Source organism: Eriocheir sinensis, chromosome 37 (assembly GCF_024679095.1).
Source record: "Eriocheir sinensis breed Jianghai 21 chromosome 37, ASM2467909v1, whole genome shotgun sequence".
Lineage (NCBI taxonomy): Eukaryota > Metazoa > Arthropoda > Malacostraca > Decapoda > Varunidae > Eriocheir > Eriocheir sinensis.
The window spans coordinates 2580979-2594809 of record NC_066545.1 but is presented as its reverse complement, the minus strand read 5'-3'; the positions used below and the strand labels follow the sequence as shown (position 1 = coordinate 2594809).

General features: G+C 44.1%; 1 protein-coding gene across 2 annotated transcripts in view; it reads left to right on the top strand.

The window, feature by feature from the left end:
• Positions 1-4646: 4646 nt before the first annotated feature.
• LOC127008063 (ankyrin repeat domain-containing protein 34A-like) overlaps positions 4647-13831 on the top strand; it is a 65853-nt gene continuing 56668 nt past the window's right edge. For both annotated transcript variants that reach the window (XM_050879598.1, XM_050879596.1), the window contains exon 1: positions 4647-4691. The gene's annotated coding sequence lies outside the window, so the exon portion shown is untranslated. The remainder of the gene's footprint in view (positions 4692-13831) is intronic.

Genomic DNA, 13831 nt, shown 5'->3' with positions numbered 1-13831 from the left:
ACATATTACCTGTCTGCCCTTTGCTGCTCTCTTCTCACGCTCCTATATTTACGAAGACTGTCCCAAGGTAAGAGTAGAGCCCCACTTAGCGCGAGATCAATTAGCGCGAACCGCAATTAGCGCGAGCCACCATCTACCATGAAAAAAATTAATTAGCGCGAAAGCCTCAGTTAGCGCGAGCAGCCACCACGACTGAATTTTGAAAATTGCGCCAAGCCGCCATGATGCGCGGCACAAGCCGCCATGATGCGCGGCACAAGCCGCCATGATGCGCGGCACAAGCCGCCATGATGCGCGGCACAAGCCGCCATGATGCGCGGCACAAGCCGCCATGAAGCGCGGCACAAGCCGCCATGAAGCGCGGCACAAGCCGCCATGAAGCGCGGCACAAGCCGCCATGATGCGCAGCACTGGCTGCCATGATGCACGGCACAAGCCGCCATGATGCGTGGCACAAGCCGCCATGATGCCCAGCACAAGCCGCCATGATGCGCGGCACAAGACGCGAGAGCCCTTACTTTAGCAGACGACGCCATGTTGATACAGGGCAAGTGCTTTGTTTACGTTGTGGATGTGGATACGGGCAACTGACCTTGGCCGTGTGTAACGCACACCCGGAAAATTTGGCTTTGCCGGTTGTCCAAGTGTGATACTGCCTTAAGGCAGCGAGGCCGCTGACCGGGTGAGCGCCTGCGATGACGTCATCGGACTCCCAGCGAATCACAAGCGTGTTTTCAGAGCTCAGTCAATCGTAGTTTTTTTATATTTTTATGTGAGTGATTATTTTGAGTAATTATCAAACCCAAAAGTCAGACCCACGTGTGCACCAAATAATTTTTTTCATATTGGTTACTTCATTCAATTAGCGCGAATTCAGTTAGCGCGACCGCGTTCATCCACCTAATTCTGGCGCTTAATGGGGCTCTACTGATTTGATCACTTTCTCCATCCTTCCATTTCCTGACCAATTTTACTTTCTGCCATAATCCCTGCCTTTACACACTAGGGCTTGCAAAACCTGTCCATCACACCAACACTACCAAAATTCTCACTCAGCTCCCTTTTCACAAACACTGAAGCCCTTGTATCCTTGTAAAAAGACTGGTCCCAGCAATCAATAACCATCCATCATGACATCTTATAAAGCTTAGCTGTCAACCATGCTGTATGTCCTCTCCAGGTCCACAAAAGCAGCAAACAGCTTCCTACCCTTCTTTAAGCACTTTTAACTATCATTTTCAGTGCAAAACTCAGGGCCACACATCCTCCCCTATTTCTAAAATCCCTTGTTTATCGCCTACACCTCTACACAAAGAAGCTGAATGGTTTGGTGCTTGCCTCGTGACTGAGAGGTTGTGATTTCAATCCCAGCTCTTTTTTTTTCTCTTTTTTTTTCTGTTGCTGCCTATTGCGCCGGTAGGCACTCCCCGGTGGGGCCTGATGGTCGGCCCAAGGCTTCTTCCAGGTGGGGCCTGATGGCCGGCCCAGCCCGTTCCGGCGCAGGCGAGTGTTTTAAAGTGGCGCCATCTTGCATTGGCTCATGTTGCCCCCCGAAACTCGTTCTTGATTCGCTTGGACGGCTTCCTCAAGAGTCCGGGTTGATGGGTGGTCTTCAGGACAGCATGTGGGTAGTTTTAAGCCACTCGGCGGTGACTGAAAAATCCCGCGTCGTCCATCACGCGGTGAATGTGGGCCCAATACGCTTCCAGTTCAGCCACCGCCTACCCCATGGTAACTTCTCAATGAAATATAGGCAGCACTCTCTTGTAACTCTGTCTGAGCTGTATGGTCTTAGTTTCCTAGCTCAGGGGCTTATTTAGTCACCTTTATCCCTGACATTCTCATCAAATACTATCATTGTCCTCATATTTGCAACCCTTCCTTACACCTTTCATGGCACACTGAGGAACTTCATATCCATGTAGATGTGACAGTCATCTATCCATTTTCAAGCAACTGCACATATCTTATAAATAATCACCAATTATTATCATCTGGGGGGGGAGAGAGAGAGAGAGAGAGAGAGAGAGAGAGAGAGAGAGAGAGAGAGAGAGAGAGAGAGAGAGAGAGAGAGAGAGAGAGAGAGAATTTAAAGATTATTGGGAAGCAAGATTTAAATTATTCCTGGTGCTAGCTCATTATGTGTGTACAACTGTACATGTGTGTGTGTGTGTGTGTGTGTGTGAGAGAGGGTGTGTGTTCATAATGGATGGCAACTATTACAGAAACGCATGTATAATTCTAATTAGTGAGCACACACACACACAGACACACACACAGTCACACACACACACACACACACACACACACACACACACACACACACACACCTCTTTCTGAAACTGACTGTATTCCATCCACTAACTTTATTTCCATTTTCAAGAACAGCACTTAGCTGGCTTTTTTCTTCTTTTTTGTTCTATATTTTTGTCCTTGAGCCGCTTCTTTGCAGTAACACACACATGGACGCGCACTAACACACACACACACACACACACACACACACACACACGCGCGTACAGTCAACAACACTATGGATTGAGCAGCATTGCCCTAAATAAACAATGGCACTGGTCGGCTACGTGACACCTGCCACACACCTGTCCTTCCTTCGCCTACACGCCTGGTGTTAATTAATGAGCACATGCCTGCGTCACTCACACACACACACAAAAAAAAAAATCTCACGGAGCACCGCACACTTCCTCGTCGGCTTATATGGATGGTCAGTGGCAAGATGACTCAGTGGTTACTTGTAATTATTTTAAGTACTACAATATTCCCACCTTCCTAAGACTTAATATTTCCAGGAGGGAGCATCAAAACACTAATGGAACTAAATCAGATTATTCATTTAAGGAAACCTCTGCTTCAGTTTGTGGAGTAGCGAATTTTTTTTCCTTGGTTTCACCCTTGCCGTGGATAAAACCTTACGGTACTGTCAAGCCACTTTTTACTATCCAAGTAAGCTCCCCACCACCCATGACCAGCCTCACGTGGCCGGGGGCGCCTTGAGCAGCTTCGCCACCCCGAGCGGTGACACGTGCACCAGCGCCTCATTTCTTGTACCCTCAAGGTCACCAGTGCGAAACAGACACACAGTAGGAACGTCGTAGAGAAGAAATCTCTCCTTTCTCGCGCCAGGATACAATGCGTTAGCTGTCTCGCCTTACGCCTTATGGTATATCTTTGGCTTCATTAGATTACAAAGATATTCATAGACTTTAAAGGCAATCACTACGGGAACACACACCATTCCTTATCCATCTACGCCCCCCCCCCCCCTCCCTTCAATACAACACATGACCTCCACATCACTCGTTTTATATCTAATCAAGGTTATATGAAGAGGAGAGAGTGGGTTAGCAGAAAAAGCACAGAGGGGAAAGGGAAAAGGCAGAAGGAGTGTACAGTACAGCACCTTCCCAACACATAACCTGTATCAACGACCCTCCCTCCCCCACACACAGTCATTCCTTTCTCCCATCACAATCCCCACTACACTGATTCCTCGTGGTCGGTGTCAGTCGCCATCCCCCAAAATAGCTCCCAATACAGTGTAGCAAACCAAGCAGACCCTCTCCCTCCCTTTAGCTCCCCACTACAGGCCGAGCGAGGGGCGTAGTGGGGAGGAAGAGCAGGAGGAGAGGAGGGTGAGTACCCATCTCCGGCACAGAGGAACACAGAAAAGAATGACGAAACGAAAACTTACAAAACCTGTACTTACAATTACGAAGAAAAGGAAAATGCAGTGAAAGACTTCCTCTCCCTTCTTCCCTCTTTCTCCCCTTCCTTCTTCATTTCTACCCTTATTCGTCTTCGTCTTCTTTTTCTTCTACTTCATCATCATCTTTTTCTCCTTTTGCTTTTTTCTTCTTGTTCCTTTTCTTTTGCTTTTTTTTCCTTTTCTTTTTCTTTTTCTTCTTCTTCTTCTTCTTCTTCTTCTTCTTCTTCTTCTTCTTCTTCTTCTTCTTCTTCTTCTTCTTCTTCTTCTTCTTCTTCTTCTCCTCCTCCTCCTCCTCTTTCGTCTTCCCCCCGTCCTCTCCCCATGAAAAATTTAATGCATTCGATGTGCCTCTCCTCTCTCCCTCCCCCCATACCCCCAATTATTGACTATTATCACATAGTCTCTCTCTCTCTCTCTCTCTCTCTCTCTCTCTCTCTCTCTCTCTCTCTCTCTCTCTCTCTCTCTCTCTCTCTCTCTCTCTCCCATGAATACCATCACATTTACTACTCCTACTACTACTACTACCACTACTATTACTAGTGATACCACCACCAACACCAACACCACCACCAAAAACAATAGCAACAGCAACAACAACAATAAAGTCTACTCTACTAATAGCTATTTTTAACCATGTCAATTTTATTTAGTCTGTCCTTTCGAAACGCTATTTTCTCTCGCACGCAACTGGGATGAAGGTCATGTGTGTGTGTGTGTGTGTGTGTGTGTGTGTGTGTGTGTGCATGTCTACCATAGCAACCTTACTCCCTTAAACACACACACACACACACACACACACACACACATGGACACTGACACACACACACACACACACACACACACACACACACACACACACATGGACAATGACACACACACACACACACACACACCTGGTCGGTCAGTCTGCTAGCCAAGGTGGAAAGGAGAGCACGGAGGAGGAGGAGCTGCGCGGAGAAAAAAGGTGTGAGGGGCGTGGAGGAAAGGAGGGAGGGAAATTTGAGGGAAAGTGATCAAAGTAAATGGGAAAGTGTGAGAGAAAGTGAGTGATGTAATAGATAGATAGATAGAAAGATACAGATAGATATGTAGATAGCAAATAGATAGATAACTGACATAATTAATTGTGACTTAAGAGGAGGAAGAGAAAAAGATGGTGATAAGACTGAGGAAAATGAAGTGAAAGAAACAAAAGGAGATGAAGAGGGATGTAGAAGTGATGGTGTAATGATGGTGACTATACAGCATATCCCATCACCATCACCACAATCATCATCACCACCATCATTATAACCATCACCTTCCATCTTTCTTCAACACCACCTCTACCACAATCTATCACCAGTATCACCACCATGACCACCACCACCACCACCACCACCATCACCTTCCATCTTTCTTCAACACCACCTCTACCACAATCTATCACCAGTATCACCACCATGACCATCACCACAACCATCACCACCACCACCACCACCACCATCACCTTCCATCTTTCTTCAACACCACCTCTACCACAATCTATCACTAGTATCACCACCATGACCACCACCACCACCACCACCACCATCACCTTCCATCTTTCTTCAACACCACCTCTACCACAATCTATCACCAGTATCACCAATATGACCACCACCACCAACACCACCACCATCACCTTCCATCTTTCTTCAACACCACCTCTACCACAATCTATCACCAATATCACCACCATGACCACCACCACCACCATCACCTTCCATCTTTCTTCAACACCACCTCTACCACAATCTATCACTAGTATCACCACCACCACCACCACCACCATCACCTTCCATCTTTCTTCAACACCACCTCTACCACAATCTATCACTAGTATCACCACCATGACCACCACCACCACCACCACCTTCCATCTTTCTTCAACACCACCTCTACCACAATCTATCACCAATATCACCACCACCACCATCACCATCACCTTCCATCTTTCTTCAACACCACCTCTACCACAATCCATCACCAGTATCACCACCATGACCACCACCACCACCACCACCACCACCACCATCACCATCCATCTTTCTTCAACACCACCTCTACCACAATCTATCACTAGTATCACCACCACCACCACCACCACCACCACCTTCCATCTTTCTTCAACACCACCTCTACCACAATCTATCACCAATACCACCACCACCACCACCATCACCTGCCACTAACCCCTATTCCTCACCACAACAACTAACTTATGTAACTCTTCTTTGCTACCACCATTACCACCACGACGCACTAATCTCTAACACCAATATCACCACCATTCTACCACTATTTTACCCTATTACTACCAACATTACCCACCATCGCAAGCTACCACTGTTCAACTTGAATGACCACCATCACCACCACCAACGTTCACCACCATCATCACCATCAGCAATAACTCGCACTACCATCTTTAACACCTCGACTCTTCTTCATCACCACCACTAACACCACTACCAAACACCATTACTTCCATTCACCACCACATACCATTATATTACCTACACCACCACCATCACCACCACCACTACCACCAACTCTCTCTCCCTATCAATATCCACCACCGCCACCACCACCTTCCACGTTTACCTTGACCCAAAATCACCACAGCAACCACCATCACCATCACCACAACCACCACCATCATCATCAACATAACCACCACTAATTACTCCCCTGCCACCCTATCGCTCTCCTCCTCCTCCTCTTCCTCCTCCTCCAATCATTCACCATTACTCACCTTACATAATTATTTACCAACTAGCATTAACTACCAATATCGAGAGAGAGAGAGAGAGAGAGAGAGAGAGAGAGAGAGAGAGAGAGAGAGAGAGAGAGAGAGAGAGAGAGAGAGAGAGAGAGAGAGAGAGAGAGAGAGAGAGAGAGAGAGAACCAATGGAATGTAAATGTTCGTGAGTATAGGACGTTTAAGTGCACATGGGGCTTGTATGTGCGTCAGTGTGTATGTATGTATGTATGTATGAATATATGTATGTATGTTTGTATGTATATATGTATGTATGTAGACCTACGCATAATACCGACTTGCTTCTTTTTCAACACGAGCAATTATTGGAATATTCGTTTATGTAAGTAGGTCAATAAGTCAAACAGACACACACGCACACTACCCAAGGAATGACATACTCCAGTTATCAATAATTTACACGTGCTGGCCTTATAGACAGCCTACGTACACACACACACACACACACACACACACACACACATCACACACACCCGCCTATACACACATAATAAACACACGTCTATACACATTATAAACGCCCACGTATGCACACAAATTATAAACTCCCACGTAAGCATAAACATCATAAACACCCACGTAGACAATTATGATTTTCAGCAATTATCCAACATTTTTGTATTAATAAGCAACGATTTATCGACTTTTTTTGCTTTAGTTTGGCATGAATTATCCTTGACTCCCTCCTTAGCTGCATTAATAAGTAGATGGATGAATAAAACGCCTACAAGAGCAACAAAACGAAAAGATTGTGAATGAAATATGTGCCAGTGCATGACCAAAATAATGCTGACAAAAAGAAAGAAAACCTGACCGTCATGAGGGAATACTTATACAACTTTGCTTTCTCATATATCCCATCATTCGGATTTACTGACTGGCTGGATTTTCTCTCTCTCTCTCTCTCTCTCTCTCTCTCAAATTCTCCTTCATCATTTACTTTCACTATGGCTATTTTTCTTTCATTGTTTCTTTATTCGTGTGTGTGTTTGTGTGTGTGTGTGTGTGTGTCGCCTCCACATTAATGCACCGGTAATTAGAGGAGCCGTGTCCTCCATGCTGCCGGGCCAAGGTTGCCACGCGTCACATATCAAGACTGTGCCTTTGTGTATGTTTGTTCGTCTGTTTGTCTGTCCGAATATTTATCGATCCGTTTATCATTCCATCTATCTATCTATCTATCTATCCATTTCCATTCATCTATCTACAAATTTACCTGTTTATCTTTACATTTTTAGATACACTTATTATTACTATTATTATTATTATTATTATTATTATTATTATTATTATTGTTGTTGTTGTTTTTGTTGTTGTTACTACTATTTTTATTATCATTAGTAGTAGTAGTAGTAATAGTAATAGTCTACTACTACTCAATTTTAATGTGTAGGGTCAGGTGCATTAGTAAGATTGTAAAGTGTTGGCGAGGAGCAATGGTAGTGGAAAAATAAACAATCATTCTAATATTACCGTAAAGGCAAAGTAAGCATATGCAAGTGTATGTCTGTGTGTAGGTATATGGGGGGAGACAAGAGTCAAAGTGGGGTCTACTACTATTGCTCTATTCATCACCACAAATAGCAACTAAGATACACTAGCATGCATAATGGCACCGAAATGGAGCCCCCTCAATGTTGCATTTGTTCGTCTCGAAATCAAAACTGTGTTCAATGCTCGTGCGTAAGACGAGGCCAGCCCTGTGTGAACTGTAAGAGAGGTGGAGATTGTCGAAACCCAAACAATCAACGGCAGGATGTGGAAAATGGGGAGCAACCACAAGTGGTGCTGGGTGGACAGGCCAATGAAGGCTCTGGAGATGATCAGGTGGAGGGGGGTGCAGGTGGCGAGAGACAAGGGCAAGGTGACCAGGGTGAGGACGCCTCGCGCGAGCTACGCTTCTGGCAGAGGTGGACACTCGAGGAGACAGAGGAGTGGGTGCGAGACGCTTACAATCATGTGGTAACGTTTTCTCCCAATAACGTATTTGAGGCCCCGAGATGTAACGCCACCAAAACCTTGATAGAGGAAAAACCCTACCTCATTAGAGCGTACAAAAACTCCACGCAAATCGCCCCTTACGCTTTAAAGATTCTGGTCATACTACCGCACCTCATATGCCAACGGACTCACAAAAGGTCGAAACAATCTGAGGACGTGAAGGCGGTACAAAGAAGAATGGAGCTGTGGAGGAAAGGGGACGTCCGGAAGCTACTTGACGAGGCTAAAACACTGCAGGAGAGACTAGGCAGACGTAACAGTCGCAAGAAGGACAGTAACGACAGGGCTAGAAACTTTGCTGACAAGATGAGACAAGGCAAAGTGGCCATGGCAACTAGATCACTGTCAATAGAAGATGAGGCAGCGGGAGTCCTTCCCATGACGGAAGAGACACGCCAGATCCTTAAGGACAAGCATCCAGATGCTAGACCTGCACACCCAGAAATGAAGTTCCTTGGGGACTACACCCCACCGCATCGAGTTGTCTTCGACCATATCAGCGGTGACGTGATCTGGAGGCACGCCCTTCACACGCAGGGAGCGGCTGGACCATCAGGCTTGGATGCCAAGGGGTGGAAACACCTCCTCAGTAAGAACATCTTTGGTAATCCAGCTGTGGATCTTCGCGACGCAATAGCCGCCCTAGCAAGAAAATTGGCGTCAGAGAATTGCCAACACCTCGAGCCTTTGATGGCCTGCCGGCTCATCCCGCTGGATAAAAAACCAGGCTGTCGCCCCATCGGGATAGGGGAGGTGCTCAGGAGGATCATAGGCAAGGCTGTCATGGAGGTGGTGAAGGACGACGTGAGGAAGGCGGTGGGAAACCTCCAAGTGTGTGCGGGTCAGCAGGCTGGGTGTGAAGCTGCCATTCACGCTGTCAGGAGAATGTTCGAAGACCCAGAATGCGAGGCGGTGCTGATGGTGGGCGCTGCAAATGCGTTTAACAACATCAATAGGGAAACAGCACTGCACAACATCAAAATCAAGTGCCCTATATTCGCCCAATATATTGAAAATACATACAAGGAACCTGCCAGACTGTTCATCAGCAGTCATAATGACCAACGACTTGGAGACCCGGTGGCCATACAATCCTCAGAGGGCACCACCCAGGGGGACCCAGTGGCCATGGCAATGTTTGCCCTGGGAATGATGAAGCTGCAGGACATCATCCGCCATGAAAACACCAACGTCAAACAGGTGGCGTATGCGGATGACCTCACCGGGGTAGGAAAGTCTGCAGACCTCAGGAAATGGTGGGACCTCGTCAATGAACATGGCCCTAAAATAGGGTACCATCCCAACGCCACGAAGTCTGTGGTGATTGTAAAACCAGTGGCATAGGATCGGGCCAAAACAGCATTCCAGGGCAGTAACGTGAAACTGTCAGTGACTGGAGAAAGACATCTCGGGGCAGCCATTGGAACAGCTGAATACAGAACCGAATATGTGAAAACGGCTGTAAAGCGCTGGGAGTCCGAACTGCAGAGACTGAGCGAGATCGCCAAAACAGAACCGCAGGCAGCCTACGCAGCATTTACGTACGGTGTCAAGCATAAATGGAACTACCTCATGAGGACAGTTCCTGATGTTGCTCCGTTACTAAAACCTCTGGAAGAAGCTATCAGAAACACCTTCATACCGGCGATAGCAAATGGGAGATGTCCCAGTGACCAGGAGAGAAGATTGCTGGAGTTGCCGCCAAGAATGGGTGGGCTCGGCATCACCAACCCGCAAAATCTGGCTGAGTCTGAATTCGGGAACTCAATCCGAATCACAGCCTCCTTGACCGGATATATTACCAATCAAAATGAAAGGGGAGAAGACAACCCTCAAGATATTAGGTCACTAAGGAATGAAATCTCCATAAACAGAGAAGGAAAACAGAGAGACACTCTGAGTGACCTAATGAGAGAACTCCCAGAAGACACAAGGAGGAGGACAGATATTGCACAGGAAGTGGGCGCTTCAAACTGGTTAACCACACTACCTATCAGGGCAAAAGGCATCAACTTAAACAAAAAAGAATTTACTGATGCCCTTGCCCTCAGGTATGGCTGGCCAGTCGATGGGCTCCCAAACATGTGTAACTGTGGCTCACCCTTCAACCAAAATCATGCCATGACATGCAAGAGAGGAGGTTTCGTCTGCATGAGACATGATGAAGTAAGAGACGTAACAGCTCAGATGCTGAAAGAAGTCTGCCACGACGTGACTGTGGAACCCATGCTGCTCCCTCTGCAAGGCGAACACCTCGCCAGACGCACCGCTAATGTTTCGAACGAAGCACGAGTGGATGTTGGCGCCAGAAGGTTTTGGACTCGTGGACAAAGGGCATATTTTGACATAAGGATCTTTGATCCCATGGCCCATTGCCAGAGACCTGACCCTTGATGCAGCCCACAGAAGAAACGAACAAGAGAAGAGCAGAGCATATGAAGAAAGAATACAGAATGTGGACCAGGGCTCCTTCACCCCGGTAGTATTCACGACGGCAGGAGGGATGGGACCAAGGGCGCAGAGCTTCTACGCAAGACTCGCCGAAACACTGGCGGATAAGAAACAACAGCCAAGAAGCAGTGTGGTCGCCTGGATGAGATGCAGGCTGTCCTTCTCCCTCCTGAGGTCAGCCTTGGTCTGCCTGAGAGGAACCAGGTCACCTGCACCCAAAACCACCCGCATTGCTGACCTGGACTTTGAGGCGACGGTGGTTGATAGTCGTATCAACCACAAGCTCTGTTAGCTTAAAAATAAAATGTTTAGTAAAGTTTGTAATATTAAATAAAGATAGTTGTCGGCCACAGTCATTGGCGGGGTGGGGCCAATGAATTGCTTTGTGAAAGGATATGAGACAATATACCACTCACAACGCAACTCTAATAGATGGAGGCCCGTAGTAGTAATTAAAATTAAATTAAGTAGTAGTAGTAGTAGTAGTAGTAGTAGTATCATTTATTATTATCATCAATATTATTATTTTTTTACTACTACTGCTACTACTATTACTACTACTACTACTACTACTACTAATAATAATAATAATAATAATAATAATAATAATAATAATAATAATGATAATAATAATGATAATAATAATAATAATAATAATAATAATAATAATAATAATAATAATAATAATAATAATAATAATAATAATAATAATAATAATAATGATAATGATAATAATAATAATAATAATAATAATAATAATAATAATAATAATAATAATAATAATAATAATAATAATAATAATAATAATAATAATAATAATAATAATAATAATAACAATAATAATAATAATAATAATAATAATAATAATAATAATAATAATAATAATAATAATAATAATAATAATAATAATAATAATAATAATAATAATAATAATAATAATAATAATAATAATAATAATAATAATAATAATAATAATAATAATAATAATAATAATAATAATAATAATAATAATAATAATAATAATAATAATAATAATAATAATAATAATAATATTAATATAATAATAATAATAATAATAATAATAATAATAATAATAATAATAATAATAATAATAATAATAATAATAATAATAATAATAATAATAATAATAATAATAATAATAATAATAACACTAAAAATAGTAATGAGAGAGAGAGAGAGAGAGAGAGAGAGAGAGAGAGAGAGAGAGAGAGAGAGAGAGAGAGAGAGAGAGAGAGAGAGAGAGAGAGAGAGAGAGAGAGAGAGAGAGAGAGAGAGAGAGAGAGAGAGAGAGAGAGAGAGAGAGAGAGAGAGAGAGAGAGAGAGAGAGAGAGAGAATCACTCTCTTAGCGCTGCTTTGTAAAAGAAAATATGAGTCTGAAGGGAGCCATAAAATAAGACAAGATTACTTTAGCTCTTAAAGAAGGAGGAAGAAGAGGAGGAGGAGGAGGATACATGTTACAAGGAGGAAGAAGAGGATATTAATAAAGATCAGAACACTTTTCTTAAGCCCTCCCTGAATCCGCTTTTTCTTATTCTTATTCTTATTCCCATCCGCTCCTTCCTTCCTTCCTCACTATTTTGATCTTTTTCTTTCATCTTTCCCTCCTTCCTTTCTTCATTTCTTCCTTCCTTCCTTCCTCCCTTCCTCTTCTTTCTTCCTTCGCGTTCTCCCTTCCTTTCTTCCTTTCCTCCTTTTTCCCTTCTATCTTCCTTTCTCCCTTCCATTCACTCCTCCGTTCCATTTTCTTCTACCCACTCATTCCTCCTCCCATGCATTCATAAATCCATTCATTCATGAAGGTGGTAATCATATTCTTCTTGTTTTTCTTTTCTTGTAGTTCTTGCTTTTATCACCACTGTTGTCATTGTTGTTGTTTATATGTTTTTGGCGTTGTTTTCGTTACTGATGCTACTAGATTTCTGTATTCTTGTTTCTGTTGATGATGTTATTGTTGTTATTGCTGTTGTTGTTACTGTCCTTGTTGTTATTACTTTTTTTCCATAAATAACACAAACCTCCAATTTTCCTTTCCCTTGTCCACTTAAGAGTAACCTTGACAAGTCTACCTCCTCCTCCTCCTCCTTCTCCTCCTCCTCCTTCTCCCTCAGCGTACTAATACCAGGCTTCGTCTCCCTCATTAAGCGTAATACCCTCCCTCAGCGCCCTGGGCCAATCACAGGCCGCCCCTTAAGTGTGGGGGGCCATTAGCCAATCAGCGGGGCGGGTGTGTGTGACGTCATAAGGTAAACACGGTGATGTGGTGGTGGTGGTGGTGGTGGTTGTAATAGATCGATGGGTGTATTGATAGGTGTGTGTGTGTGTGTGTGTGTGTGTGTGTGTGTGTGTGTGTGTGTGTGTGTGTGTGTGTGTGTTACATCATCCATACTCTTAAATAAAACATAAATAATGATGACGTGGGTGATGACGGTTATCTTACGATGATTATTTTTACGATGATAATGATGAGATCTTTGTCCAATACTTATGAACGGCTGCATCTTAAAGTACTGCGTTTCTTTGTGCTCTGTAAAAAAAAAATAACGAGCCCGTCGTAGTAATAACTTTACAAGGACTAACTAAAATACTAAGGCAAGGGGCGTAGTGGTGAGAGACTAGACTTTGTTACCTGCTGTTCCATGTTTCTAAGTTTCCATATCGCCTCCTCCTCCTCCTCCTCCACCACAGAGAAACCAGATGTGGTAGCCATCACAAAGACTTGGGCCAACTCTACACATCTAATATCCGAACTGTCATTTCCTGGGTACGAAAGCTTCCACAAAAGTCGAAAGCACAAGCAAGGAGGAGGAGTAGTTTGCTACGTAAAAAG